Here is a 26,933-nt window from a genome sequence, read left to right as displayed (position 1 = left end):
TAGGAATGAATCTTTGAGTTTGGTATATGAGAGCTAGGACATGTATGGCATGCTTAGTTGAAAACAAAGAAGGGAGAGGAGCATTAGATGGGGAGATAATTGAATTGTAGCAGCCTAAACCCTGAATTAATATATTTTCAATGAAAAGAGAGCAATTGCATTTCCTGTGAACTCTCTGCAGCTCATAACCAGTTTACATCGGCCTTTGCCGGTCAATTTCTTTGCACAATTGTTTATTTAGCCAATTACAATCCACCCCTTATGGTAACTTCCTGAACACATATGTTCTTTAATTTATGATCCAGAAACCTAAATTGTGTTTTCTCCATATTTCTTTCTCAAATAGCAGAAAGAAAAGTACTGGCTTCAACTCTTACAATTATTATGGCAGTTTTTTGGAGCTGGGGAGCGACGGGCTGAGACAACATGGGAATCAGCTCAATTCAGGATTGGGTTTTGTTACCCTATTTAGTGATTACAACTTCCAGGCCCTGCTAAAACATCGATTAACCCCTATGTCCCTCCGGTAAGCCTTCCAAATCCCTCTAGGTGTAAATGCCTTACAAGGTGACAGTTCCATGTGGACTATTGTGAATTACATTGTGCTCTCTCAAGCTTAAGCTCTGCTTATCACTCTGTGACCCACCAGTGCCTTTTCAATGACTATAAGTACACCTGAAGTTAGGAAACATAACTTACAGATTCAAAATTAATATCCTTTCTTGGATCTCATGCAATTCTTTTTGGAGATAGGGTACATCTCCCAAAATGATTTTAGTTTTTCAGTGGTTTAAATAAGAAGTGATTTTAAATTTTCAATTACCATGAAAGATTTGAGCCCATTATTATCATTGAAAACATTTTCCACCTGTTTCTGGTATCTATTGCTGTACAACAAATTACCTATAACTCTGTAGCTAAATATAGTGAGCATGTTATTGTCTTCTAAATTTGTGGGTCAGGAATTTGAACAGAGCTGTGTCGGGTGATTTTCTGTTCCAAGTATGTTAATTGCTTTGCTTGCTGGAATTTAGCTGGCAAATGGGCTGCTCAAGAAGAGTTAAGAGATGCCACTCACATATCTGGTCCTTTTGCAAGGACAGCCAAAACCTGGGCTCAGCTGGGACTGTCTAGAAGACTGCCCATAGTGTCATCTCCAGAATAGCAGTCTCAAGGCATTTAAACTTCTTACATGACAATCCAGAGCTCCTAGGGAAAGTAGCCCAGAAGTTTGCAAAGCTTCTAACGACCTAGGCTCGAAATCCTAGAATATCATTTCTGCTCGGTTCTATTGGTCAAATAAGTCACTAAAGCCAGACTAAATTCAAGTAAAGGGAGTTAGTTAGACTCAATCTCTCAGTGGGAGAAATAGCAAAAGGACTTGTGGTCATTTTTAATCTGTTACAATGCCCAAACATCAGTTAACCACACTATGTGTACGTTCAGTTTTACTATAGTGACAGGATGGTAATATTGAGTCAATTCACCTCCATTATCATTTCTCCCTCATTCATTCATTCATTCATTTGTCCATTCATTAAACAAAGGTTACGTGAGGACCTATCATACACAGGTACTGTTTTAGGTGATGTAAAAACAGCATTGGATCCCTCATAAAACTTAAATTCTAGTAGAAACAAGCAGAAAATTTACAGATGCACCCTATTGCAAATATTCAATTAACTTATTTTTGTAATCTTTGTAGCAGTCCTATAAGGTAGATATTATCATGTTTATAAGTTAAATTAGAAAAATAATTTTCATGAGATTAATGTTGCTTAAGTTTACATAGCTCATAAATAAAAATAGAAAAATAAATAAAAATATTCAGTTTGGTCTTCTTGCCCCCAGATTCTGTTTGTTAGCATTCTGTTTATTAGATTGACTAATTTGATTTTGGTAGCAAATAAATTTTATTATTTTCTTCTTATTACAAAATTTCTAATTATTTTTTGAATAAGTAAAGCAAAGAATGATATTCAAAATCACAGACCTGTGTTTCTACTACTCAGATATATTCAGTGTCATCATTTGGATGTATCTGCATGTCTGTTCACTATTGCTATATAACAAACCACCCTAAAACTTTGTGGCTTAAAATAACAACCACTTATTTGGCTCACTAGTGTGTGGGTTGTTAATTTAGACAGGACTCAGATGAGCTCTTCTTCTGGTTCTCTGGAAGGTTTCTCATGCTTCTGTGTCTTGCACCTCTGCTTCTGGGTTGGCTGGCTGACTGCTGGAGTATCACAGGCCCCACACACATGGTTTCTCCTCCTCCAGCATGCTGCCCTGGGCTTGTTAACATGCCAGTGATGGGGTTCAAAGAGAGAGAGAGCAGAAGTATGCAATGACCCTTGAGGTCTAGGCGTAGGACTGGCATATCAGCACAAAGCAATTTACAAGACCAGCTCACATTTAAGGTCTGGGGAAATTGACTCCAACTCTTGATGAGAGGAGATGCAAAGTCATATTTCAAAGGATATTGTATTAGTCAGGGTTCTCCAGAGAGACTAAACCAATAGGAGATAGATGGAAGGATGGATGGATGGATAGATAGATGGATGAGAGGAGATTTTGTAGGGTAATTGGCTCATGCTATTTTGGAGACATCGAAGACAGGATGTCTGTAAGCTGGAGACCCTGAGATTCTGGCAGCATGGCTCAGTCCAAGTCCAAAGTCCTCAGAACCAGAGAAGCCAATGATGTAACTCTCAGTCCAAAGCCAAAGCCCTGAGAACCTGGAGGGATGGGGACTGATATAAGTCCTGGAGTACAAAGGCCAGGGAGCCTGGAGTTGCTGTCCAAGGAAAGGAGAGGATGAGTATATCTCATCTCCAGCAGGTAGATTAACATTTTGCCTTTTATATGTTTTTGTTCTTTCTGAGCCCCCAGCAGACTAGATGGTGCCCATCCATGTTGAGTGTGGATCTGCCCCACCTAGTCCACTCAGACTCACACATAATCTCCCCTGGAAACAATCTCACAAACTCACAACCTCACAATACACCCCAAAATAATACTTGACCAGGTTTCTAAGTATTCTTTTACCAGGTAAAGTTGACACCTAAAATTAACCACTTGCTACAACTCTTCCATGTTTTCAAACATATACATAAGTACACACAAATATATACATAAAAACACATAGTTTTCATATATACAAGTTATATAATGCAGACATATTATCAGCAATAGCTTGATAAAAAATTATTTGCTGCTTTTTAAAAGCAAACTCATCTGTTATTGCTTTAACTTGCATTTGTTTTATTACTTGTAAGATTAAGTATATTTCCGTATGTTAGATGGCTAGTTGTTAGCAGTATTTACAGTGATTTTTCTGGGAGGAGAAAGGCAAGCGATTATTTGGGAACAGTTTGCAAACATGCAGTAGAGAGAAAATGAGCAGTAGAGCATCAGCAATGATCAGTATAAAAATAGAGACAAAAACCTTTGTGAGAACAGCACCCACATGGCACAACCCCTTCCTAATGTAGGAAGAGAAGACAAATTAAGAACCACAGAGGTTTCTGGAAAATCTGGAAAAATGAGGATGCCATTAACAGAAATTGTGAAGTTTGGAGGAGACAATACTTTTATGAAAAAAGTTCATTCTTGAACATTTTTGACAATAAGATACCATAAGCATATCAAATGAAGATATTAAGTGAGCAATCTCTATTAGGCTATGGAGGTAAGTTGTTTTGTTTCACAAAAGTGATGGGAAAATATTTGACTTTCTAAAGGGATAGAGATTATTTTTCAAGAAAGAGAAACATAAATATTTGATAATACCATAAAGCATATTGCACTTAAGGGACAGAAGAAGGAAAGGGCTGAGCAAAAGAAACTATAAGAATTAAGCAGTCTCAGAATGATTTCTGTCTCCTTCCTCAAAATTATGATGTTACACCTTCTCATCTCAGTCCCCTACTGCACTTGTTCTCCACTAGTGGTCATTTCTTACACTTGGTTGTTAAAAATGAAAGCTCTCAGGTGCTTTGCCTTCCAGCCTTAAATCCAAAACTCACCTGTTATTTCAACCATCATAGCTTCCTTTTACCTTCTATAGTGAAAGGAGCAACCCTTGTCCTCTCAGAAGCATTGTTCACTGGGTCCCATCCCTTGTCAATGTTTCACCATTCCCTGACCCCTCTCTCTTCAGTGTCATTTGCCTCTCCCGTTTTTCCCAAATCATTCCCATCAGCAAAGAAATATTCTGCAGTATATCCTATATGAAGTTATAAAAAGTCTCTTGCTCTCAATATCTGTCTCCAACTACTGCTGCATTATTTGTATTTTCTTCCTAGTAAAATTTCTTCACTCCCTCACTCTCTCCACTTCATCTTCTTTCTATTCATCCTTACTTCTGCGTGGTCCAAGTCTACCCCGATCACTCTTCAAAGTTATTAACAACCACCACGTTGCCAAATCCAATTGACTCACCATCTCCCTCCCCTTCTCAATAGCGTTTGACAGACTTAACCCTTACATTGATTTTCTATCCTCTTCTTTCATCATTCTCCCCCCGGTCTTTTAAATTCACTGAGTGATCCTTCTCTCTCTTTTTATTTTTTGGCTTCTTCAGCTATATACCACCTGTACATATTAGAATTCCTTGGGACTTTTATTCGGGACCTTTTAAAAAATAATCTTATCAATTCCCTTGGGTATAAATATTATCTTTGTGCTGAAGTTTTCCATAGGTACACCTCTGGCCTAGATCACTTCTCTGAACTAATAACGCATACAACCAAATACATGCATGATGTCATCACCTGGGTATTTCATAAATATGCCTGACATGACATGGTGAGAGCACAACTCATTATCTTTCCTCTGTCCTGTTATGTCTGTACCTTCACCCCCATTTTTCTCCATGTCAATAAATAACACCACCACATATGCATGTATTGAAGCCAGAAATCTAGAGTTGATCCTCATATTTCCCTCACCTCCCCTATCTAATCATCACCAATTCCTATTGATTCAATCACCAAATGATACCTTGAATATATCCATCTCTTTCTACCTCTTTTCTTGGAATCATCAGGTCCAGTCTCTCCATATAGTAACACATAGTGGATTTTTAAAACCTGGATTGAGTCACATCATTCCTATGGACCCATTAATGGACCCACTGATGAACCCATGGCACTCACAGTAACACCCAAACTCTTAATCAGTGTAAAGGCTCTAAAGAATCTGGCTCCTGAATAATTTCTAACCTCACTTAGTGCTACTCTTCCTATCTCTGGCAATTCTCTGAGTGCTCAGATTGCAAACTGGTTTTCTAGCTTTCTCTGGGCCATTCCCTTGATCTACAATGAATGCTGCCATCCCTCTTGCTCTCTGCATGGCTGCTTCTTAGTTTGCTTTTCAGTTGTAACATTCTCAAAGGGGCAGGTTATGGATTGAATTAGGTCCGACCAAAAGGTATATTGAAGCCCACAGTATCTGAGAATGTGACCTTATTTGGAAATAGAATCTTTGCAGTGATAATCAAACTAAAATGAGGTTGTTAGGGTGGGCCCTAATCTAATATTACTGGGGTCTTTATAAGAAGGAGAAATTTGGACACAGATGCAGACACACACAGAGGAAAGGTGAAGGCTACGTAGAAAACGTGTAGGAATAGAGAGCCACGTGAAGAGGGAGATGGAGACTGGAGTAATGCATCCACACGCCAAGGAATATCAGGATTGCCAGCAACCACTGGAAGCAAGAAGAGATGAGGTAGGATTCTCCCATCCCTCCTCCAGAGAGAGCATGACACCTTAAGTTCGAACTTCTACCCTCTAGAACTGTTAGAGCATAAATTTCTGTTGTTTAAGCCACCTAGTTTATGGTACTTCGTTACAACAGCCCTAGGAAACTAATACAGGGCCTCAAATATCCACACTAACTAAACTATTTTATTTCAGATTATCCTTTATGAATTATTTCTTTCCTTCAAAACTGTTATCACACCTGAAATCTTTTTATGCATTAGTCTATTTTGGTGCTTATGGTTTCTTTCTCTGCAGTCAAGGACCATGTCTTCCATGTTCACAGTCATATCCTCAACTTTCTGCCTAATACACAGGCAACATCAGTGCATTATTTGCTATAAATGTGACATAAAGATTTAGTGTTGGAGGAGTCAAGAAAACAATAGCTCAGTAAAAAAATGGTGATTAAGAATGTCAAATGTTGAAATGGAATCAGAAGCGAAAAAAGGTGATTGGATTTTGTAATCTTGTGGAAGCAGTTGGTGACCTTTGAGGGAGTAGTTTCAAGCAAGTGGAGATGGCAGAAAACATATTATAAAAGCTAAACACTGAGCTGGCAATGAAGAACTGCAGGACGCAGGTGTATGATGCCCTTTCAAGAAAGCTGGCAGTGAAAACAGGATCCGTAGCAAAGCAGAAGCTCACATTTTCTTTGGGTCTCCATCTAACTAAAATGGCAAAAGAACGTTCAAATATGAAGGTAGGTTGTTTATTAATGTTGGTAGAGACCTGCCAGAATTCTGTATTTGAGAAGAAGGGATTCAATCAAATGAAAGAAGGGGTTGTTACAAATTAAGTTCTTAAAGAATGGAGGAGAGACCAAAATCATTAATAAGGATAAAGAGTGATGATGCCTTTGCAAAATTTCTTCCTCAGGAATAAGAATAAGTCTAGAGAATGATGAAAATACAGTAACTACCATAGGGAGCCTTTTATTGACTGACTTATATTTTGCATTTGTTTTGTCTTTGCTTTTTCGAACGTATCTTGTCTCACTTACTAGATCAAAAACATTTTCAGATCTAAGACTCTGTATACATACAAAACAGTGTAGAAAAGGTATTTTAAGAGACCTTCTCTTGTCTTAAGCCATATATAGTTTGTGTTTAGTAGTAAAGGTCTTGTTCTTAATTCTGTGCCCAATTTTACAGCTGTTAGATACTTTACACCTAGTGAGGGGTGAAAAGTTATCTTCATTAAGTTATTTTCTATTAAAAAAAGAGCTAATGTTAACTGAGTGCTTACTGTATGCCAGGCTCTGTGCTATGGTTTTAAATACATTTTTATCATTTGTTCTTTGAAATAAAACAAAGGGATAGATGCAATTTTGCCTCTATATACAGATGGGGAAACTGAGGTTTAGAAAGATCAATTGCCTAAAGCCATAAGAGAAAGTTGTAGAAAATACAGATCTGCCTGTCTCCAGAGCCTTGGGCCTTAACCTCTGCATTATTATAAACCGAAATACACAATTGTCCAAAAGAAAATTCCAGTTGTATATTAAACTATATTTTTCAAGTTTTGTTATCTGTTACAAAATGCTAATTACTATATAAGCAATAATAAACCATGTCTTTACTAGCTTTCAACCATAGCAATGATTGGATTGGTAGTTTATCCCATAATAGCCTATCCTATACTGACAATTTCCTATTTCATTGATATTTTTAAAAAGTAATGAAACAAAAATTAGTATGGATAAAACAAAATGATTGACAAAAGATAGCCTAAGCAATAACATCTCCAATTTCCTTGTTTCTGGTGTCCTTTCCAGAGAGGTGCTTGGCAATAGTGAATCTCTTTTAAATAAATATTGATGTGTCCATTTGGAAACTAATAAAATCTAATGCCTTCCACAGTTGGTAGCAATAAAGACGAAGTATGTATTGTTCAAGGTGGCCTTAATAGCTGGCACTGAGACTAAGTCAGATTTTATAAGCATTTTAAATTATATTACTCAGCAATTATTGTTAGCATGAACACTGGTATATGTGATTATCTAATGCTTTAAATTATTTAAAATCAATACGTAGGTACTAAAAGCTTAGACATATAACTTTTAAATGGTTCACATGAACTCATTTGACATCATGTTAATGTGTCTGTCTTATTTAGCCTGTATTTATACCTTGTAAGCCAGGTTAATTTAAACATTGAAGATATAGGCTGCTATAATATTATAAAATGCATGAATGTTACCATTATAAGGAAAACAAGCAATGTTATGGGCAATAAAATATCTAAGATTGTCTTATGCTTGCCATTGCTATACCTGATATGCTTTTCCCTTTCTAAACTGAATTTCATTCAAATTGTGACTATAAAGAAACAAACTACATTTGCTCAGTCATTTTGATAGTGAATTCACTGATTTGTTTATACTCAAAACTTGATCACTTTTTATTCCTTATACTTTGCTGTAGGCATTCAAAGATTTTGCACACTTAATGTAAAGAATTCCATATTCTGATTTTAAAGAATATCCTATGGTTCAGTTATAGTAGCACATTAAGAGCAATTAATACTGGGATTAAAGTTGTGCCGAGATAGCAACAAGAGAATATTCTATTTAACAACTGTTAAGTGGTGCTAATGGGCAAGCTTAGCCTATAGGCCAAGGAGAATCTATAAGTACAAATACAAATCTGTTACATACGATTAAGTAAAATGAGTTAGGTAATTAAGAAATAACTCTGGGCTTAGATATTATACACTGAAGTCTTAATATGCATGTGATACCTAAAGAGATAATTTCAGCATGGCCTCATGTCTTCCATATGTGAAACTCCCTTTGTGATCAATAGGAGTTTCAGGGTTATTCTCAATGCCAGCTGACCCACACAGGGTAAAGGCTTCGTAAAGCATGTCAGTGCTGAGAAGGACTCTCAGAGGTTCCCTTGCCTATCTTTCTGGTTTCCAGCAAGGCCATATTTAAATCATTCAAACAATTTGGACATCCTGTAATTAAAACTTGTCAAGAAGAATATTTCTTAGCCCTCTTTATTTGGCCATATAATACTTAACCGTTCTCATTGGTATATTCTTCCTTTTTATTCATTCATTCACTCTCTTTAGTTCTGTTCTGTGTTGTAAAACCCATTTCCTACTTTGATTGTTCTAAAGAAGAATATACTTATTCTCTACATGTGATTATTCCTTTTATTTACATTCTTCAACAAGATCAGGAGCCTGCTGAAAGTAGAATTAATTTTTTTAAAAATGTTTGAAATAGGCATATATAACATTCCTTTTGCTCCAAATATTTCTGTAATGTTTCTCACATTTTTCTGGACGTTCAGAAAAGTTTTCATATCTATCACACCTTCTTTTCCTTATTTTCTGTATTTTTTTGAGACAGAGTCTCACTCTGTTGCCCAGGGCTAGAGTGCCGTGGCATCAGCCTACCTCACAGCAACCTCAAACTCCTGGGCTCAAGCGATCCTCCTGCCTTGGCCTCCCAGAGTGCTAGGATTACAGGCATGAGCCACCGCACCCAGCCTCTTTATTTCCTTTCTAATGAACTTAGATGTGATAATCTATTATTCCAACTATTTTCATGCTGATAACCTCAATTAGATAACCTCAATTTTCATGCTGATGACGCTGTGTATGCCCAATGTATACAAGGGGCAAAAATCCAACTCTGAACTTACCTCTCTTCACTTTCCTAAGATCTATTATTAGACTGTGTATGGCAACTCTAGAAAAATTCTTGGTTTCCAACAGCAACCCCACTCTCCCTCAATTTGCTTGCAAATCCCTGGCATTTCCATAGTCAGCGCTCTCCTGTTTTCTAAGGTGTCTACCTCCATCTGTCTCCTCTTATATCAAATCTTCTTTCCTAGGACCTCCCTCCTTCATATTAGTAAATGACCTTAATTTCTACTTACAGAGAAAATAAAATCCTTGGGAATTCTGTGAACTTTGTGTCCACTCCTCCAACACAGACACACACAGACACACAGACACACACACACACACACACACATAAACACGCCATAGAAGTTTTTTACATCTACACTCATCGTCTCCTACTGTTAACCAGAAGTTGTCCTTCCTCCCATCTAAGGCTAATTTCTCCACATCTGGATCTCATCCTAACCACAAAATAAATTATCGCTGGATTGTGATAACTTCACTCTCTACTGGTGTCATCCTGTCACTATTGAATCACATTCAAGTTTTTTTCCATTTCATCAAAACAAATAATACAACCCTTCAGTCTCTTCCCTCTCCAACTCTACCTCCTTTCCTTTCCTGCACTTGACAGGCAAACATTTACAAGAGCTGCTTACATGTGCTGTCTTTATTCCCTGTCGTTCATTCATAGCCCAATTGATGCTAGACAGCTTCATCCCTTACCAAACCACTAAACTGTTTTCTCAAACATCACTAATAATCTGCTGATTTCTAAGTACAATGTACAAGTTCACTTGTTATTTTACTTGACTTCTCAGTAGCTTTTCACACTAAAAGCCATTCTCTTATTGAAACACTCTCATTCATTGGCTTCTGTGGCACCATCTGCTTTTTGACCAGTCCACAGATAATTTATTTTGGACGTTCTTCTTTCTCAACCCGTCAGTTAGGTGTTGGTGCATGTTAAGAATTCTGCTCTAGCCACCCTTCCTTGGGATTGGTCTTACCTGTTCCTACGGCTCTAATGAACGTCTTTATATTTTTTATGGTATCCACTTTCAGATATTTTTCTACTTTCAACACACAGATCCAACTTGCTACTTAAATATCTTTACTTGAATATTCCCCAGATAGCTAAAGCTTAGTGTGTCCATATCTAAGCCCGTCCTCTTACTTGCAAATAATGTTCTTGTTCTGTGCTCATTCTCTCAGTAAATGGTGCCACCACCGTACATTAGTTGTCCAAGCCAGAAACGTGGACATGGTATAAATTTCTGTCACCAAATCCTGTTGTTTTGATTCCCCCAGCCTTTACCTTCTTCTAGGCCACAATTATTTCCTAAATGATAATTAACTCATTCCTCTCTTAATTTCTCCAATTGATTATCTATGTGGCAAACATATGTTTTCATAGTCTGTTCATTAAGAGTTGGTGGCATAAGCCCACAGAGAAAATATTCATAAATTATTATTAATGATTGTAAAGGCCAACAGCTTGTCAGTGAGACAGATTTCAAGCTTTAATAACATGTGAAAACACTTCCTAGAAAATATCTTGTGAGTACAAAGCTGGACTTGTCCCCTGTCAATCATTATTCAGATTATGAATTGATTGTGTGACTTTTTCCTTTTTGACATCATAGCCAGACTCTATACCATTTTACTGAACAACTATATGTTTTTTTTTTTTACAGAATTAAGACTGTTATACACATTATGGGTAATTTTTACCACAACTCTGTAAAGAACACACTATTAACTACATTTTTCAAATGAGGAAACTGAATTTAAGGCAAGTTAAATCAACAGTCTGAGTTCACATGGCCAGTAAGTAAAGGAATAAGAATTTCAGCTCAAATATCTCTTACTACAATGCCCATTCTTATTTTGCTGTGCGGCACCACTTCCTAAAATAATTATTATTAAAATACTAATTGAAAGATTAAACCTGGTGATAGAAGTTTAATTTTGAATTTATTTTAATATTAATTTTGTATAGTGGTGTTTCTTCTTCTTTTAGTAAAAACTAACATTTTCTCTTTTATTGTTATTATTCCTGGTTTGCTTAAAGAACATGTTCATAATTTTATTATTGTTTAGCATATATTTTAGTTTTTGACATAGTTCTTCTGACTCTCTATATATATGTATTTATATGAGTGTTCCTGTACAAATTTAAGATGAGAGTACAAAGCATTCAGGAGTCTTCTTATTATCTGCATAGTCATTGGGAACATATATTTTCAGGTTTTATGTAAAAAAAAACTCTATGATTTGAGACAAAACAGCAAATTAATACCCTAAAGACTGTAGATCCAATTAATACCTGACTTTGCTGTTATTTTTAAAACATGGATGTTTAGTCATGTTGAGTTCAATCTACTATTGGTGTGTTTGTTTTTCTTCCCAAAGTGGGCCCCATGTTTACGTTTGCAAATATGCAAGTAGTTTATCTTAATCTCACTGAAAAACAATAATAGGATTAGTTAAAAAGAGTTAAACCAGTAATGAGTGACCTTTGAAGACAAAATTTAACATGCTATCTCATTTAATCCTTGTACAAATTTTGAGTATTGGGGTTATTGGTTTTACTTTTCAGATAGGGAATTTAAGACATTGAAAAATTAGGTTACAGCTAAAGATTATTGGAATAGATTATAAACATAGTTTAGTCACTATAAAATACAGCTATGTATTTTGAATAAGACACAGTCTCTGTCCATGAGAAATTTACAGATTACCGGACATTTTAACACATCTTTGCAAAAACAGTGTTATTAGTGAAGTTATGTTAGGTTCAAATAAAAAGGATTTGCCAATCCTTTAGGCAAAAAGAGGTGGGATACTGGCAATTTCATAGGAATTAATTTAAAAATATGCACAGTGTATATAGTGGAAGTTAAAGAAGAATGTGATTAATTGTACCCAGTTAGACCAGCAAAGCCTTCTAAGAAGACAAGACGCTTAACTGAGTGTTGAAAAGCAATTCTGAGAAGTTCAGTAGGCAGATAAAGGATGAAGGGGATGCTTAGTAGATACACACATGAAATGTGGAGACATAAAACACTGCTGTGTATTCCAAGAAATCTATGATGCTTGAAAAAATAGTGTGAGAGCACAAAGAACTCCTGCATATGGACACAGGTGTTTAAGTTTTCATTGCATAAGGGTAGGAGATTTAAGGAGGTGCCACTCACATTTTACCTGTATCCTAACTTTTATCACACCACAAAGGTGGGCTCATAGACTCTCTACTTCATTATGGGGACACGGAACTTCCAGGAAGATTCCCTTCCCACATAAACCCACCCAGCACAGAAAGCAATGTTCTTTCATGGGAGCTCATGTGACACATTAATTGTCAGAGACAAGGAGGCCTAGACGCAGCAGTGCCCTGCCCTGCCCTCACTCTGGGAGTCCTGGGAGGTTGCTTGTCTTCCTTGTTACTCTGGGTGACCTGATTCTCATTCCCTACTATCTTCATAGCCAAGCAGCTAAAAAGTTTCAAACAAAAGAAATGGTTATTGATGAAGGAAACAATAGGGATGATGATGATAAGATTAACAGCAACTAAATGCATTGTATTTATCAGGCATTATGCTAAAGATTTTGCAATCATTGTTTTATATAATATTCATGAGAATATGTATTGCTATTATCCTCAACATATAGTTTGCTATACCCCGAGTATGTGTCTTTTGTGGGAGAAATACGTGCATATATATTTCTCAAGAATTGCCATAGGAACATTTTTGTATGGATTACTGCTTTTAGTTACTATTTATCCTAAGTGACTGGGCATCCAAATCTCAAAGGGCTAGTGTTAGAAATGAAAAATGAGAGAGTATATTCCAAATAATAATTTTCTCCTAAAATTCATGTTTCTACTATGAGATTTCTCAAAGCTAAACTATAATTCATTCAATATCTTATTCCTGTCTTTTTGCATGAAAAAACAGTAGATGCTGTAAGGAAAAACTGGCAGAGTTCAAGTAGGTTTTGAAACCTACATATTATGTAATTACATATGAGACATAGAAGTGATTGCCATCTATCCTTATACTGCTTATTTTCGAAGAGTCAGGAAGCCAGAAACCACCATTCTGAATGAATTGATATGTGATATTAATAGCCAACTGGAGGAAATAATTTACTTCACTATAAATACTAACTAGATATTAAGTAAACAAATATCCTATTGTGCTTTAAAATGGTCTCCTTGCTATGCATCTAATTTAGTATGGATAAGTGATGGCTTGCAGTTGAATGATTCTAGTACTTTAAAAATGTTTTGGACACCTCTAGTGCAAATTGAAATGTGACCTCAGCAAGTTGTTAAGTTGATGGTTATATTGACATACCCAGCTGAGTGACAACACAGCCTTTCTCCTTTTTGGGAGTGAGAATCCACTGAATCAATCTCTCTACAGATTTAAATCTGGAACTGGATGGAATATATCTTACGTATAAAGGAAAATTATTGTTATTGCTAGTATCTGGGTTTTATTTCTAAGTAGTGAAGGTATGTTTTTCATTGTAATGCTCACATCATATGTGCAAGTTTTGGTTATCTTTATCCTACATATGAATAAATAGAGATTTTATAAAGTTAGGCAAATTGGCCAAGCTCATGTAATTGGTGAATGGCAGAAACAGAATTTTAATTCCTCTTTAAGTATTAATAATTCTAAAGCTAGAGTTTGGAAATCTGCTCATCGCTCATATATCGACAGTTGGTATGCCAGTTACTTTTGCACAGAGTAAAAAATATCTTAAATCCTTAAGTATAAGTATCTTGGTTTTGTCAGGTTTTAGTGTGAAAATGTCAGTTCTTGGTGCACTTGTGGCCAAAGAATGACCAGACACAACAAACTAAGGCAAGCCCCCAAATGAGGTTTATTGAGGAGAGAAATATAGGAGTATAGGGCAAGAACAAGATATAGGTTTACTAAGCATTGTACATATACCACAGATGATGACTGGACTCATTGTCACAGCAGGGTGAGTGAAAGGGAGGGCAAAGAGAGGATTGGCTATGGTCTGGGTCTTGTTTTATGGTGTCCGAAAAGGGATGTCCCTGTCATTCAAATGTCACCATAGAACCACTTTGATTGGGCAGTTGGGGAGCTGCATGACCTAAGTGTTACTGTGCACATGGGTTCTAGGTCACTTTCTGGACTTTATGGTATGGCTTGGACCGTAGGTTAGAGAGTCCTCTGCATTCTTTTGTAGCTGGCACGCTAAGTTGATTGGCAGATTCGTAGGGCATTCCCTCCTCCCTAGGTATGGCAGTGGTTGGCGAGATTAGGGTGGGGCAGGACCAAGATGGGAGCCTTCTTCTCAGGTGGAGTAATTGCAGCAAAGCAACAGCACTCACTCTTGTCCCTAGGAGACCTGGAATCCCTTGCTACCTACCCAACAGTTTTACCTGTGATGATAATTGTAGTTTTGCCTTCTGCCACTGTTTCTTGTATGTTAGGCTCCAGCATTCTCCATTCACTCTTAATTCCTGAATATCACCCTGTTCTTATACGTCTCACTGCCTTTGCACATGCTATCTCTTCATCCTTAAGTGTCATCCTGCCCTGTCAACCAGGCATTCACACCCATATACCCAATCATCCGATCATCCTTTGTATCTGTATTAGTTTCCTATTGGTACCATACCAGCTTAAATGAGAGAAAGCCAATTTTGCTGGCTTTGAAGATGGAGGAAGGGGACCAAAGCTTAGGAATGTGGCAGCTTCTAAAAACAGCTAACAACTCTCAGTTTATAGCCTAGGTACCTAGGTCCTACAACATCAAGCAACTGAATTCTTCTAAGAACCAAATCTTTTTTTTTTTAAAGATTTTTTTATTCAGTTTTTAAGTAAATAGATTCTCCCTTAGAGGAAATAGATTCTCCCTTAGAGCCCCCAGAAAAGAATGCAGGCTACTGACAGATTAATCCTATTCCCTTACAGGACTTCTGACCTATAGAACTGTGACAAAATAACCATGTGTTGTTGAAGCTAATAAATTTATGATAATTTTGTGAGAGACTGAATGCACAAATGGACAATGGCCAGACCATATATAAAAACAGAAATCTGAACCATAAATTCTGCAGCAAGCAGTCCAGGAAGCCAAACTACAACCGCTGTAGCAATTGGCCCAAAGGGATCAGGATTTAATCAATAACTGTCAGCTTCTCTAATTTTTGTACTCACTTCCGAATTAGGACGAACCAGAGAAAACCAAATATCGTCCCCTAATCAAAGACATCGGATGCCCTGATTGTAGCTAGCCTGCCCACAGCTTTTTCATACCAACAGCCTCCAATCAGGGCACTGTTAAGCCTTCCCTTTTTTTCACTTTAAAACATCTATGCTCACTTGCCTACCTTTGTGTACCTTTGTGTCTTAGCCAAATGCAAAAGATGGTGGCTGACTCTGTAGCTATAGCAAACTCTTAATATATAGCCTTTGCTCGTTCTCTCTCTTATTTCCACCACAGGGAAAGAGGCAAAAAAAAAATCTCGACTCATCTGAAGTTCTCCAGCTGGGGCTCTATAAATTGGACTGACAAAAATGGATTAACAAGAGAAAAACACATAGATGTTTATTAATATGTATATTGCACATACACATGGGAGCATTCATAGTGAGTAACTCAAAATGTATTTAGAATTTGGGCTTATATAATCTGAGGCTAAACAAAGGTAAGGGGGTTTGGGGCTGGGAGAGGGGCAAAGTAACCAAGAAAAATATGGTAAATAAAGGTTGTTTGGTAAGGTTTATTATGCAGATGTAAGTCAGTGCCTTCTCCCAGGACAAGAATTGTTTAGAGTCTTCCTCTTTCTGGTATGGGAGTGGGAGGCATCTTTCATTATACAAATGCAAATTTTCATTATAAATGTTAATTCCTTTAAAAAAAGAAAACTCATGCCCTGTTTTTAGAGGTTTTCCTGAATCTGCTGGTTCTCAATGGCCTTAGCTCAAAATAATGCATATGCCAAAGAGGTATATTTTGGGGTGGCATACCCTGATACCCTTCGCCACATTTGTTACAACATCAATAAAAAACTAATATATCCCACATAGGGGGCAACTTGGGCAAGCTAAATGGTAGGGGGCTGGTGGACAGAATTAATTTGTTAATTGGTCTATTTTAGCAGACCATGCAGCAGACCATGCAGAAACCCACACCCCTGAGCACTTTCACAATGTAGACGGCTCCTCTGATCATATATTGGAGGGCCAGATTTTCAACAGTGTCACCGTGGGGTGACAAGAGGCATTGCAGCACCAAACTGGGTTCAGACTCAGATATTCTCTATATATTGTGGACCAGCCGCAGCTGGGGCTACTTAATATACACTAATTGTAAAATGCTAAGCCCCCTGTCAAGGGAACCCCAGAAAAACCTTAAACTGAATTCTTAGCCATGAAGGGAAGGCAGGTTGGACACACTTCCTTATATCTCCTCACTTTTGGAGTTTAGACACATCAGCGTTAATGTTGAAATAGAGATCATAAGACTGACAGAACAGACTCTTTGTCGCAAAAAGATACTAAACTACAAACAGGACCCAAGGCCATCTAAGGCAAAAGTTAAGTCAGGCCTCACAAACCATTAAATCTTATTAACAGTGTTTTTTTTTTTAAATTAATCCAGTATAATGTGACTTATTTTCTAACCTGACTCTGTATAGCATCACATGACAGACAGCAGACCCCCCCCTCTTACCTTAACTCACACATTCCTGTCTGCTGACTCACATCTTTAGACAAAGCTTAACTCTTTCAAACAATTGCCAACTGAAGGATGCCTAAAACAAACCTACAATTTGTGAACCCCTTGCTATGAGATGACCCACCTTTTCAGATTGAACCAATGTAAAGCTTCCGTGTATTGATTTATGATTTTACCTGCAATTCCTATCTCCATGAATATATAAAACTAATCTGTAACCCGACAACCTAGGGCATGCTTTCTAAGGAACTCTTCAGATTGGGCAGCTCCAAGCTAATATTTGGCTCAGAATAAATCTCTTTAAATCATCTTTTTACAGAGCATTTTTTTTCTCCTCATTAACATTAGTCTTAATGAACTGCGGGCAGCTTGGGGCCAGTTCCAGAAGGTAGATATTGGGCTTCTTACAAAACTAGCATGTGGGTTCTCGAGTCATTAATTGAAAAAATAAAAAAAGATATATTGATGTTTGTTTCTCAGGTTTGTGGAGCATGAAATCATGGTTACTTTCCATTTTCTACTTTAAGCACTCTGTATGGTTTGAATTATTTATATTGAGCAGGCATTACTTTTATGATCAGAAAAAGAAAACAGCACAAAGACATGCTAATTTTGCAAAATAAAACAAAACCCTGAGGTCTACAAATGGTTTTCTTTATTTTTTTTTCTGAATTAGCCTTCGTGAAACTATAGTCTTCTCAATTATTTGTGACTATTAAGGGCAATAGTTTCCAAACTCCATGCAGTTTCTTATGAGTTTCCTCTCAACATCTAATTTTTATACTTAATTTTATGCAAGTGGATTACAACCAACTTTAATTTTTTATTACAACATTGACATTTCTAGTCTCAAAGGCATCTTTTCGTTACACAAAGGACCATTATATGTTGAACTACATTTCATTATATCTTAATTATTTTGTTCCTTCATTGAGAGAAGGAAGATTCACCTTAAGGTAGAGTTTTAGAAATTATCAAGAGATAGTCTCTATCCAAACTATCACTGAACAAAAGCAAAGTGTGGCACTAATGGGCCATCATTGTTGAACTATGTCCCTGTGGCCGTTGTAAACAATTACCAGCATAATGGCAATATGTTAATTCAAAGGTTGCAGTTATCCTCTTCAGAGCTGAGGTTATAGCTCTTTCCCATCTGTTAATTTCATATTATTAGAATTTAGATTTCTTGAGGAAGCAGATGGCTATAAACTTTAACAGGTGTTTATGGTGCACTGCCTTAACTTTAAATGCTGAACAGGTATGGCTTGAAGTTTGCTGGGCTGCACAGGGAGTTAGTACTTTAAATGATGTGTAGGTAGAGAATTAATTTGTTTTGAACTACCTGAAGAAAATTCAATATACTGTGCACAGTGGTTCATGCTTACTTGACATGGTGAAATACAATGAGAAATGTCAGAAAAAAAAATTTAAAGAAACCGTGAACTGTATTCTTCAAACCAGCCTACCACTTGTCCTGCTAATAAAACACCAAACCAAGAGCATGATCCAAGGGTACTGCAGTGGATGAAAGTGGAACAAATAGGGAAGCATTCATGCATCAGTGACTGCTTCAATGGTTATGTGCATAGCACAGCTCATATATACTTTCCTGAAATAAAAATAAAATGCAAAACTGCATTCCTATTCTGTACATCTTCACAATATTTTCTACATATATCATGTTGTGCTTCACTTGGCAATGTTCTATCTCACTTGAATGGAGTACCCTCTACTGTTTTATAATTCATAGAATGGGAGAAAAAAGAGTAGAGAGCAATAGGATGCCTAGACTTGTAGGTGTTTTCTGCAAAAATATAAATTGTTTAAAAGCAAAGACCAGGTCTTTCCATATATATGGAATCAGTATAAAACCGTGTAGGAAATGCTGATTGATGAACATGATATGGGTTTACTGAATCAACTGTTTAACAATACTGCTTACCTAAATCATGTACATTTTCTCTGACTTGCCTAGTGTAATGACCAAAAAAGTGATTCACACTTTGACTTCTAAACCCTGTATATAGGTAGGACTTTATTTTGGTGTTTTGTCCTAGACAAAAAAAAAAAAAAAATTGCACAAGGTAATGACTTAATAGATATTTGTTGAATATATTAAAAGGATTATAGATGCAAAGAGACTAAAGAAGACCAAATGCTTATGGTTTATAACCAGTGGCGAAACTGCAGAATAATTATTGAGACAGTCATACAACCAAAAGTTCTTTCCATCCTGCAGGCATCTAAAGGGTGCTACTGATTCCTGTATAATTATTGCAGTGTGTGTTTGCTCAAGAAAAGAAATAATGTGTATATATTGATAGTGGGATTAATCAGGTGAGGCTTATGGAGAAGACAGTACATTTCCATTATTTCTATTTGTTCTGGAGTTGGTTGATGCCCTGGGCCACAAATTCTGCCTAAAAGTTTACCAGATGACTTGTTGATCTTCCTTCTCTGATCTACCCTGGGTTCTTTAGACAAAGTGAAACTGTTTTCAACTGTCTTAGGCTGTTGAAAAACTTTAGTAGCTATGTATGATTCATGAGAGCAAATTAAATCATGCCATTTCCTCCTGAAATATAACGACTATAGAATGGCCCTTACAAATTGCAATTCCTCTCTCAAATATGTGTCTTAAGCAAAAATCAGCAAGTAGAAAAAATTGAAATTATTGCCTAAAAGAATGTTCCCTGAGCTATTTTCCATATCCCCCTCCAGGTCTGTGCTACTTTTTGAACCTACTTTGTACTTAGGGAGGCGGACAGATGCGGATTCCACTAGTGGGTTTCCAGTTGGTTTGGCCAAGGGGAAGCCACCAAAATTTCAGAAAGAGGAATGAAAGAGAAACCAGGGTATTAATTTCCCCTACTCCCTTGCTGTAAGGTTGTCTCAGGCTAACTGTGTCCCCCAACTAAAGATCACAGATACTGGTTCCAATAACCTGATTCATTTCTTTGCCCTTTAGTTCTAGATGTAGTAAAATGCTTGCCATTACTGCCCCCAGTCCTATACTATTCAGTGTAGTTTTCTTCCACAACAGCTTGCACTTTTGAAAATAATGCCTTTAATAAATTCTCCTCAAATTATATGAGTTGAGTATATGCCATCTGTTTCCTACCCAGCCCCTGATTGATACAGTCTCTAAGTGATTAGTAAAACATTTTAAAGTGTTCAGAGTTTGAAATTGCACCCATTTGTTACTCTAAGTTTCTTAAGTGATACAAGACTGGAAGAAAGTGGATAAGAAATTCTTCTTATCTACTTTTTTTTAGTAGAGAGATTTCTGTTTACTTGCAACTATTTTAAAGTTAAGTAACTACTTAGAATTGAGGAGAAAATAATAAAGTTGTTCTTTTGAGAAATGGAAGCTGTCAAGGCTTTATTACCAGAGGAAGCACCGAAAGTAATCAAGGCTCTTTTGCAAAATGTGATGTGTACCTTTCTGTCAAACTCCATTAACTTACAGGTTTGAATTATAGTTCTATTTCACAAAATAGTATGATGGAATCAGACATAATATTAGAAGCTGAGAGTTCTGTTTAAAATTGCCTTTTCTTTATTCTGGAGAGAAATAGAATATTCTGAAATATATCCTCCTAATCAACTCTTAATAGCTAATTCAATAGCCACCTGCATCGAATTCTACTGTTCTCAGAATAGAACACCTTGATATTCACAGAGAATGTGTTTGCTCTCCTATTTGTGTGTAAGTGAGCTACAAGGTGAACTTCATATGAACCAATGGGGAAAGTGGTATCTTTATATGACCCATAAATTGGGCATTTTTGTCCTCTATTCGCTACATATCACAATCTGAGTTCATCCTACAGATATCCAATTATGTGTCACAGAATCACACAGGAGCATGAGCACATAAAAAAGGCTGAATTATGTTATATAAAAACTATATGTATTGTTATGGGTTTGTTTACTATAGTCTTTTTTTATAAAAACTATAGAGAGATGGACATTCTATAGATCAATTTAGTTAAAAATGTATTATGTCAGTTCACATAATTTTGCAAAGTATGAAAGAAATTTTAAAAATCTTTATTTGGAAATGTTGCTGATATAAGTCACCATTGGGCTTAGATGGCTTTGATAAAAGCCTGAACAACTAGTATAACTTTAAAAAAAATGCCTTCCTATATCAAAACATCACATGTACCCTATAAATATATGTAACTATTATATACCCATAATAATTAAAAATGAAAATTTCTAAAAAAAAAATTCTCTCCATACCCATTCTTAAAATGGAGATGATCTTTAGTATTTTCTCCCTAGGTCTGCATTAAGGATTAAACAAGATAAAGTCTTATAAAGCTTTTACCAAGGTGCCTGACATTAGAACACTTGGCTACTATTGTTACTCTGTACCCCTATGTTCATAACACAGACAACACCCTCAAATGGAGGTACTTAAAAAGAGTTTCATGAAGGAGATACTCCCAGAGCTGTGGCAGGAACTAAAAAGGGACGGTGTAGCTCCCAGAGACTTGCAAGAGCAAAGCTGTAAATACTCCAGGCCTGAAGAACAAAGAGAGGGGAGAGGCTACATGAACCTGGGGAAAGCTTATGTACGTTCAACTATATTTTTGGTGGTAAAACTATATGGGAAGAAGCTAGATAATGAAAGACATGGAATCTTAGCAGAGCTAAACAAAGCCTCTAAGTAGATGAGTTGTAACCAAACATGGGCACATAGTGATGGTCTAAAGGTCTAGAATATCCCTTCCTCGCCTCTCAAGCGTTCAACAAAAGTGCTTCTGATTTTGGGGTTTTTTTTTTCCCTTTCAAACAGGAGGGGTAGATTTTGGTAAGAGAGAATAAGGTTGGGATAGGGGTGAGGAAAGACTGGTAAGTGCCCTTTGGGGAAGAGAAAGGCCTACGGGGCAAGTAGCGCAACCTGGAGGCACTTCCTAGATCAAGAAGCATTCACACTCCTGCGCTTGAGAGGTGAGGAAGGAATATTCTAGACCTTTAGACCACCACTATGTGCCCATGTTGGTTACAACTCATCTACTTAGAGGCTTTGTTTAGCTCTGCTAAGATTCCATGTCTTTCATTATCTAGCTTCTTCCCATATAATAGTTTTACCACCAAAAATATAGTTGAACGTACATAAGCTTTCCCCAGGTTCATGTAGCCTCTCCCCTCTCTTTGTTCTTCAGGCCTGGAGTATTTACAGCTTTGCTCTTGCAAGTCTCTGGGAGCTCACCGTCCCTTTTTAGTGCCTGCCACAGCTCTGGGAGTATCTCCTTCATGAAACTCTTTTTAAGTACCTCCATTTGAGGGTGTTGTCTGTTTTATGACGGCTGCTGCCTGATACAGGAAGCATGGCAGGAGCAGACACACCAGCATCTGGCCATGTAAGTGCGACTAACAACCATCCAGCCATGGGCTGGGAGTCTAACTTGAACAGTTAACATTTTACTAGCCTACTCCCCCTTGACTCATGGGAGCTGGATTTGGAAGCAGAAGGAAGAGATGTCAAAAGAAAGAGAGAGGAGGGGTAGCTCTACCCTAAGTCCTCCCTTGGGCCCAGTTACTATTCAGGTATCTCTCTGATGTCCCTCTACAAACAGAGGTATATAGTTCCCCACTCTTAGAGTCAACCATCACCTGCAGCCTACTAAAGCACAAAAGTCTTTTCAAGGACTTCTCACTTGACCTGGCTGGCCCAAAGCCTCACAGGGGCGTCTTTTACTAGTTGAATCATTGCCTTACATTATTGTCTGATAGCTGTCCTCATTTACTATTTTCTAAATAATTTAATCAATTAGCATTGGCCTATTTTTAATTTTAACTAATATCCATTTCTACTTTTCTTGGTGTTTGCCATTTTGTGTCAAATTATATGGCTGATTTGAAGATTTCCATCTTTAATTAACGTATTAATTATCACAAGCTGTTTCTCAAATTTGAATATGCAAAACCTAAAAGATGATGAGTTTCCTTATAGGCACTCCCATGTGTTAAAAGTCCGAAGCTCCCTCCTTCACCTCTACTTGAGTGAGAGTAATAGTCAGTCTTGGGCTTTAGCCTGGTTGGACACTCACTATCTGTTTCATCTTAGAAGATATACTTAATCTCTCTGAGCCTCACCTTTCTCCTTTATAAAATGAGAATCTAATACATTTCCCACAAGATAATCGTGAGGATAGAATGCAGTAATGTGCAAAACAGCTCTATCCATGGGTATACATATTAGGCACATCATTAATGTTAGGCAATCCTGCTAAAGATCAATATTAATTTGCAGAGTCAGTGCAAACTCACAGCCTCAGAGCAGCACAATCCCAATACCTGTGAAAAAAAATTATACTTCTTTTTTTCTTTCCTGAGAGTTTAGTTTAATGCAAATTTTGTATACAACAACTATAACCATTAACATGCAACATAACATGTCATAATAATTCCCTTAACAATTAACTTTAGCTCACAAATTCTACCATAATGCAGAGTTTAAGCAGAAGATGAATAGTAAATTAGAAAAGGCTTTAAACCAGTCTGGTTTTATGTAAGGAACCTTACTCATAGCTATGTGATAAGATAATATAAAATCTAAATGGGAAATATTTTATTTTCTAGTAAGTGTAATTATAATGAATTTAAAATTTTAAATAAATACTGCTTTGCAAGTTCAGTTTTATCTTACTACTAAATCATATTTGTTCACAAATTCACACTATTTAAACATCATTTCAATAAAATATTGGAATTACTTTATCAAGTGATATATTTATAGTATGACCTAGATGATTTCAGAAACAAAAAAAGTAGCAGGTACATGTGGCTCATTAATTTTTATGTTAATTTTAGTATTTTCTCTGGTGTGCATCAGTGCTTTTTTACATTACTTTGATCTATTAAACCCCTTACTCAAAAATAGAAAAGAAGGTTTCAATTAATCTGTTTAAAAATTAATTTGTCATTTTCTGAATATTAATTCCTTTTAATTCAGGTATTACACCAAACATTTTGGAAAATCACCTGTGTGACAAATACGTGAGATACTGGGAAGACAAAGATGCATGTGACATAGTGCCTGCCCTCAAGGAGCTTGGTGAAATAGATAAATTAATAAGAGGATTAAGTGTGGATTTGTGCTATTTAATATAACTGAAGTAGATCACAAGGGAAGAAGGAATGATGTTTCTCTTGTATTTCATAGGTTAGGTTTTATTAAGAAGATGATGCTAGAATCAGGTTTTGAAAAGAAGTAATGTTTTTGAGGGGTCAGGATTAGAATGAAACAACTGGAAAAATGTACATTTTGTGATAGAAACGCCCTATTTTTTGCCTTGTGTTTGTCTCAGAATTAGTCATTGGTTATTAGAAATAAACTCATTAAGGCACTCTTTTCAAATAAGTATTCATGCTTGAGTAACTCATCCTTTTAGTCTTCTCGAAAGTACTCTAAGTTTTTTTACCTATTCCCTAGTTAATAATGTCAAGGGTCCCTTAGGCACGGAGTAGGCACTATGTCCCTTGGACACAAGAGATCTTAGGTATGTACTTTCCCTACTCTTGTACTTTGTTTTGTTAATGCCAACTTCGGTGTAAAATGTGAATGTTTATTATTACTCCCAAGAAAAATTCGTGAAATATTTGAAAATGGGCAAAGAAAAATAATATATTACTGGTTGTCTATGCACTCCTCCAGGTCATCCCCAAATTTCATTGTCTTTAAACTATTTTCAATTCTCCAAACTGTGACATAGCAGAACACATGCTCTTTCCAGAGATAGCAAATGAGAGGGCAATTGATGCCCACTCCCCCCACCCAGTGGGAAAAGCCAGTTTTGTAACTATGTATAAATTCATTTTTGCTTTCCTGAAGGATCTAAATAAACATATATGGTGCTTTGAATTTTCCTTTGAGTCAGTTGTAATATTTAGTTGTTCTTTCATTAACTAATGAGTTAAATAAAATATTTGATATGTGTTCGTTTTATATTTGTATTAGATTTTTAATTTTAACTATTTTTGAAAATGTCCTTCAACTTCCACTTGCAGTAAGATTCTCTTTGGCACTAATAGATGCAACCAACACATACTTTGTATAAATATCAAATACTTTCTCTGTATGGTATAGGATAGTTGAAGAGAAAAATATGGCAGTATCAGAGCGGTATGTATAGAGTATTAAGGGTTTCTGAGGAAGATGGGTCAGGGACACTTCATAAAAGGGACACATCTGTGTTAAATTTAAAGAGAGCTGAGATCAAATAACATTCTAGGCATAGGACGTTATTCTTGTACAAAGATGTGATAAATAGAGTAGTGTAAAAAGGTGTGTTATGCCCATGGAATTAGTTCATAGCAGCTGGGGATTAAACTACACAGGAGCATGGGGGAGAAAAGTGGTCTGCAGTGATTCTGGAAGAGGTAGCTTGATGACATACTTTGAAGATCTTTATATTTGAGTATTTAGAATTTATCCTCTGTGCAATGCAGAGCCATTGAAGAAATGATGTAATCAAATTTGATTTTTTATGAATCAAGAAAAGGATATATTAAATGATGGAATATTACAATAAAAAAATAAGAGCTAGAGTTTAATCAGTTGAGTTGATGGGACATTGTTTGGTCTAGGCTGGTAGCATTGGAAATAGAGCTGAGAAAAATAGTATAAACCATTAAAATAAAAGATATAGATATTTTCATGTTCCAGCAATGAAAAAGAATGTTATCTTCTACCATATATCCCCCAAATAAAAAAGCAACTTTTCTCAAAACGTAATGTATGCTTATTAAATAAATTTCAAAAATAAAATAAAACATAGATTTTTAAGAATCTTGTATTTGACACTTTTCCAAGTGTAATGCTTTGTTAGTAAGCTATCTCAACTTCTGAAGAAGTTATGAAGGAAACTGCAAAAATCAATGGACTTTCTAGCCATTTGAAAAATAGTATTATGCACACAGCATTTTTAAATTATTGAACCATAATTTATATTTTTGTCTACTAGACAAAAGTCAATTTTAAGAAATTTTAGGACATATTGTCTTAAAGAACCCAAAAAGTAGATTATACTGTGCCTTTGATTACTAAGCATAAGAAAATTAGGAACTCAATCAATATCAAATTTATTTTTAGCCTGATTAAGAGCTTCCTTCTGTGTGCTATATTTAAACACAGTTAATAAATATAAATGCTGTTCGGACTGAAAAATTCTACCTAGATTTTAATTTCTACATTTTTCATTTTCAAAAATGAAGGGAAAATAGAAAAATTTGCTGTATTTTCAGTAGACAGTGTGATCAGTATCATAATCAAGTGTTTATAAAATGCTTAATGATGCATATTGCACAAAGAATTATATAAACCTATTTTTTCCCCTCTAGGTAGGATGTAGGATTTTTATTTATAGACATTCAGGGTTAGCCCTAGATGACTTATTACAGTTATGTCTAATATTTGTCTATAATTTAAAGTTTTATAGTACTTTTGCTTGAACCTTCTAAATTAATTATCTGCTCAACACTCTGGGTTAGTATTCTCAGCACTTACTGATGAGGAAATTAACTTGGAGAGGTTAAAGTGTTTTACCCAATCTCATGCAGTAAGTGGCACAGAAAAAAAAATTAATTTAACTCTCCTGATATCAACTTAACTGTCTCTTCTAATTCTTCATCCAAAGTTATTTGCTCAGTAGCTTTATATATACACACCCTTGCCAAGCAAACCCCAACACCAATCTAGGACACCAACAATTTTTGCCTTTCTGTAAAGTGCCTCATGAATCATCATCACCTCTTCAACTTCTCCCCTTCTAT

General features: G+C 36.2%; 1 long non-coding RNA gene across 2 annotated transcripts; it reads left to right on the top strand.

Annotated features, from left to right (window-relative positions):
- The first annotated feature begins 5,704 nt into the window (after window positions 1-5,704).
- LOC123630637 lies at window positions 5,705-25,063 on the top strand. 2 transcript variants are annotated; one of them, XR_006732721.1, is made up of 4 exons: window positions 5,705-5,736; window positions 11,105-11,237; window positions 22,322-22,519; window positions 24,115-25,063. It is a non-coding gene; the product is annotated as an uncharacterized LOC123630637 (long non-coding RNA). The 2 variants fall into 2 exon arrangements; XR_006732722.1 differs by lacking the exon at window positions 5,705-5,736 and adding an exon at window positions 6,303-6,471.
- Window positions 25,064-26,933: the final 1,870 nt, after the last annotated feature.

Source organism: Lemur catta, chromosome 1, assembly GCF_020740605.2.
Source record: "Lemur catta isolate mLemCat1 chromosome 1, mLemCat1.pri, whole genome shotgun sequence".
Lineage (NCBI taxonomy): Eukaryota > Metazoa > Chordata > Mammalia > Primates > Lemuridae > Lemur > Lemur catta.
Note: the sequence above shows the minus strand (reverse complement) of the source record. Positions and strands in the feature narration are given on the sequence as shown.